The 5,782-nt window shown below is 44.6% G+C and overlaps 1 pseudogene across 1 annotated transcript; it reads left to right on the top strand.

The window, feature by feature from the left end:
* Positions 1-1,567, top strand: LOC110203924 (ras-related protein Rab-2A pseudogene; annotated as a pseudogene). The gene is made up of 2 exons (XR_013483556.1): positions 1-97; positions 799-1,567. The product of XR_013483556.1 is annotated as a ras-related protein Rab-2A pseudogene (transcript).
* The last annotated feature ends 4,215 nt before the right edge of the window (positions 1,568-5,782 follow it).

The raw sequence follows: 5,782 nt of genomic DNA, 5'->3' as shown, positions 1-5,782 counted from the left end.
CAGCTGGAGTTTGGTCATCTGGTAGTTCTGTTGGGCTCGCGGCTGGGTTCAACTCCTCAGGACATTTCGATCCTAATCCTGTCCAGAAGCTTTCTCGGTGAGTCCACTGTGCCTCTAAGGCTTGTGGGAGGGCAACTGGGGCCGGTTGTGGTGAGGAGGGGAGGCCCAGCCTCCATCCATTAGCTTACATTCCCACATATCTCCTGTGGGGGCGCTGCTCCTTGGCGTGCCTGGCTGGGGAGGAAGAGGTGTGGCCACATCTGGTTTCTGGGGCAGCTAGGTGGCGCAGTGGATAGAGCACCGGCCTTGAAGTCCGGAGGACCTGAGTTCAAATTCAGCCTCACACCAAACTCTTGACACTAGCAGTGTAAACCTGGGCAAGTCACTTAACTCCAACTACTACTACTACTAGGAGTGCTTTGGGGAGGGAGGGGCAGAGGGAAGGGAGGGGCTAAGGCAGGAAGAGGTTGAACTAAAAAGTCAGTAGCCGGTCCCTAACGAAGTGAAATTGTAGCTGGGGACAGCTAGGTGGCCTGGAGTCAGGAAGATCATATTTCAAGGCGCACTAGAGAAGGAAGTGGCAAACCACTCCAGTAGCTTTGCCAAGAAAACCCCACCGACAAAGTCCACGGGGTGACCTAGAGTTGGTAACAACTGAACAACATACTTAGCAATGACTAGGTGGGGGGGGATGTCGGTGGGGGGGGGTGTCGGTGGGGGAGGGGGGTGTCGGTGGGGGAGAAATAGACAAAAGTAAAGCTGAAATGGATTCCTAACCACATACCAATTACCTGACAGAAAATGTGGCGGAGGGCAGATACCACGAGGTCATATGCCTATCTGTTCAAGTATATCATGATTGGTGATAGTGGGGTAGGCAAATCGTGCCTATTGCTACAATTTACTGACAAGAGGTTCCAGGCTATGACGGACCTGACCATCAGTGTGGAGTTTGGGGCCCGCATCATATCCATTGAGGGCAAACAAGTCAAACTCCGGATCTGGGATACAGCCGGGCTAGAATCCTTCCGCTCCGTCACAAGATCCTATTACCGTGGAGCGGCTGGGGCCCTGCTGGTGTATGATATCACTCGGAGAGATACTTTCAATCACATGACAACCTGGCTGGAGGATGCTCGTCTGCATTGCGACTTGGGCACCGTAATGATGCTGATTGGCAACAAGAATGATCTGGAGAGCAGACGAGAAGTGACAAAGGAAGAAGGACAAGCCTTTGCCAAGAAGCACGGACTCACCTTCATTGAAACCTCAGCAAAGACAGCATCCAATGTAGAAAAGGCATTTATTGACACAGCCAAGGAGATTTATGAAAAGATCCAAGGAGGAACCTTTAACTTGAGTAATGAGGCCAGTGGCATTCCAATAGGGTCTGATCATTCCCCGGCTACTATTATGCATGAAAGGTACCACGGAGCGCAGCGTTCTGGGAGAAGGTGCTGTTAAGTACATGTGGACTTAAAGAGAAGCCTGAGTGGGGCCAGGCAAGTTTGTCTGTCATCATCTCTACCAAGTTCCAGGTTAACTGTTTGTGAAGTGACTTTATGGCATGAAGATGTTATCTGAAAAATTATTGTACAACTTTGAATAAAAGTTAACCTAAAAGAAATTGTCTCCATGTGTGTTTAGTCAATTGATATGATCATTTTAAATTTCTCATGCCCTTGAAATATATTCAACAGTAGAAGTCACCTTAATATTTGGTACCAGTCAGTGTAGCAAGTTTTCCAAGTACCTCTGCTGACTTTATGTTCATAAGATCTTGGCTTTACAGCCAGAAGGGACATCACATGTCATTAATTCAGTACCATAATTTTAAAGATGAGACAGAGAAGTCCAGAGAGGTTAAAGTCTCCCCCTCCTCTCCAAGAAAAAAACAGACATTAAGTGAAAAGAGCAAAGCTGCCTACCCAGACCCCCTTGGTTCTAGACCCAGTATGTTTCCCAGCGAAGCATAACTTGTATAACTCCTTCACAAGTATATTGATTTTCAAGGTTTTGCTGTCTGCAGAGATTGTACAGTAAGCTGCTTAATTTTCCTTTTTAATTCTTTCATTCACTTGCATAAATTCTAAACTGTTTAGATCTTGACAAAGACTCTGTATGCCCCCTGAAGCATTGCTGGGGACTGGGTAGAAACTGAATTAGAAACCTGGTAAACTTGTATGTCATGTTTGTCATATTGTCACTATCCAAGTCCTAGGCAACTACCCCTAATCTACAACATCTATATAGGGATGGGTGTGTTAACACACTTCATTGTCATGTGTTTTCTGTTCGTACGGTTTTCATAACACTCCTTGAGAAATGTTTTTGCTGTTTGCCTTTATGAATACTTTCTGTAAGAGTATAGTAAAGAGTGGCAAATAAGAGCCCAGTGACCAGATGTATTCAAGTGGAACCCAAAGGAATACATTTTCAAATGGTACGTTAAGAGGACTTTGATCTTTTCTTTTTAAAAAATACTTTTACGGAGTTATTTAACTATAGGATTTCTAAGTATGGATTTTTATGCAGGGTAATTTTCAATCTAGGTATATAATAAACATGTATACTTTCCTGTAGTAAACCTATAACCAATCCATTTAGCATTTAGGAAGTTGCTGGGAACCAGGAATTCAAAGACAAAATGAGAAGCTCCTGCCATGAAGAAGCTGGCATTCTATCGGGGAATACATCATATATAAGCATGTATATATGCACACATATACACATAAGGGTATGTACATGTATATCTATAGGCATGTAGATATGGATACATATATGTATTTGTATATATGCACACACACAGCTTTTGCTCTGTTAGGCACAGGAAATACAAGGATAAAATAAAAACAAGTTTCCTCCTTGGAGAAGCTTACATTACCTTAGGAAGTACAACACCTGTAAACACATTTGCATGCATGTATACACATGAACATATATATGTATAGGTGTTGGGCATGCGGAATAATCATATATGTACTGCGCATTGTATGAATACACACAACGAAATGAGATAACATTTGTGCCTGGCACAATAAATGCTTATTCCCTTCTCCTTTCATGTATGTGTGTGTGTGTGCGTGTGTGTGTGTGTGTGTGTGTGCGCGCACGTGCGCATGTGTGCATGTGTGTATAAATACGCACACAGAGACTGTAATTTGTGGAGGGAGTAAGGAAGAAGAAGGCTAAAGCAAGTTTCCCTCGACGTGACACATAAGCTGGTCCTCAGAAGCCGGAAGCAATGGAATCTAACAACTTGCCCATTCTGGGTGGGGCATTGCAATAAACCCACCAGATAAAAAATTCTGACAAAATTCACAGAGTGGAAAACCTTTGGTAATGTACTCAGTGTGGTCTTGTCATTTCTCCCCCGCCTCCAGCCCCCACACATACCTTGGCTTAAGATAAGGAATAGGGTGAAATAAAATCATACAAATATAAGAGGAAAATTATAATTCCAAGAAATCCTAGCAGTATCTTCAGGGTAAATGAAGTATATAGTGGAGTAGGCAGTGGACAATTAAAGGAAGAAAGGCCCAACACTTTGTGTAAGGGAAGGGATCACCGAGCTCAGCATGGCTCACTGTGATGCTGTTAGGCTGCCGCCTTCCATGTTCCTTCCCCAAGTAGAGCTCCTCGACAAGTATGTGAGTAGATCGCCAACAGTGATTTCTTCACCCCACAAGGTTCGTTCCATAGCCATGGGGCTGAGCAAAGGTGGGTGCCTACTTAGCTAGGTATATTGGTGTTACAAAGTTTTTCCCTAGGCCAAGCCTAAATCTGCCTGTCCAAGGCCTGCTGTAACTCCTAGTTCCTCTCTCTAGAGATAAGAAGAAAAAAAAAACAAACTAGATTTGGAGTCAGAAAGACCTCAGTGCCAACTCCAGTGCTACTACTTACCACATGTGAAACTCCACTAGGCAATCCCTCTCTGGGCCTTAGTTTCCTTATAGGTGAAATGGATGGGTTGGCCAGGATGACCTAAGGGTTATTCCAGCTTTGAATCTATGAGTCTATGAAATAATCACAAATTTCCTGGGCTGTGAGCTTGAGTCATTCCCTGGCAGAGAATGAAGTATTTGCCCCATGTGTTAGGTCAGGCCCTAGCCCAGTGCCAGCCAAGCAACGCGTGTTTTGTCACTGCTTCTTCAGTCAAAGGGGGAAGGGGTAGGATTTGGTACAAGAACTGACTGAGGCTCAAGAAGGCAGCCTGAAGAGTTTGACACTTGGGTCAGTCTATCAGTGAGCATTTTTAATGCTGAGACTGACTGGGACAAGCATTCAGCTAGGCGCCAGAGATACAGATAGAATAAATGCAACGAAATCCCTCCTCACAAGGTAACATTTTAAAAGAAGAGACAGTGAGTTTGTATAGAAACTTCTCTAGAATAAATACGAAAGGAATAAATACCAAATCGTTCAATCCAAGGTCACTGAAGAGGGAGTGCAGTAATAGGTGAAGGGAGCAGGAAAGGCTTCACAGAGAAAGAGGGGAATGATTCCAGGACTCCCAAGATGCTTTGAGATGAAGGGAAGAAGAGGGAGATCACTTCAGATGGTCTCAATTTTCTCAGTAAAGAGGTGGATACTTTGGCTGAGAAAGAGGAGAAAGGGAGATGTGTGAGAAGCTTAAAGAAATAAAAGAATGTCTGGAAAAGCATTTATGGGGAATGAAGTAGGGAATAACTTAGGGAGGATTGCCTTTCTGTGGCGAGAGCCCACTTGGAAGTTAGATGATCTGGATGTATAACATACCCAGTTAACACAGTTGTGGAACTTCCTCCAGCTCCACTCAACAAGCACATGAGTAAGAGAAGAGGAGGTAGACAGAGGAGAGTAATACAGCACCGAGGTTTGGGAGGATATGAGGAGGGAGCAACAGGATATGGGGGCAAGGGATTTGAGAGTAGAGGACAGGATAGAGTTGAATTGGCTAAATTTAGGGTCAAAATTAGAAAGGGAAGGAAATGAAGTCAGAACAGGGATAATGGCCTTAGAAACCACTGAGGGCTAGAGAGATCAGAGGTCTCTGTGTAGGTGAAGAATGGATTTAGGAGGGGTGAGGGGTATGGAGACATGGAATGACTGAAGCTTATGATCAGATAGATCAAGGAATGTCAGTTTTTTCATTAGGGAAATAGGACATTTTATGGGGAGAGGCAAGATCAAGGTTATGACCATCTCTCTGTGTGGCAGAGGTTAAGCACTAGGACTTAAGGTAGGTTAAGGAGTTTATAGGGGCATCATCATAAAAAGTGAAGTTCTCTAGGCCAAGAGTTGGGAGGAAGAAGAAATGGGTAAACCATCCTGAGAAAGGAGGGAGAATGGCTCAGAGCCAGTACAGAGCAGCCAGCATCATCTGAAATAAGTGGAAAATGTTCATATCGCAAACTTTAAAGGGGAGGTCACTGAGGTATTGTGATAAGGAAGAGTCTGCAATTGATGAAAGGCAGTGAGAAGAAGACTATTCCAATTCACCTCCACCACAGGATTAGGGCGTGGCTTAGAGTTAGGGTAAGTGAAAGTACAGACAATAGTGCAGAGGGGAGCTAGAGAAGTAATGTCATCAGTGGGGCACTGCCGGTCTCTGTGAGGGAAAACACAGATGGAAGGATGAAGAGACAAAGAAGGCCAGGACGAAGACAAGTTCACCATGGAAGAGGAATCCCAGTGGTCACAGTGGTAGGGGTGGGCAGGGTTGAGTGACATGTGGATGGGATAGGGTAAAGGAAGAGAGGGATGAGAGAACCAGGGCTGGGTGTGGGGGGAGGGCAGAGAG

This window comes from Phascolarctos cinereus, unplaced genomic scaffold (assembly GCF_003287225.1).
Source record: "Phascolarctos cinereus isolate Bilbo 61053 unplaced genomic scaffold, phaCin_HiC Scaffold_8;HRSCAF=390, whole genome shotgun sequence".
NCBI lineage: Eukaryota > Metazoa > Chordata > Mammalia > Diprotodontia > Phascolarctidae > Phascolarctos > Phascolarctos cinereus.
The sequence above is the reverse complement of the archived record's forward strand: the minus strand, read 5'-3'. Positions and strand labels throughout refer to the sequence as shown.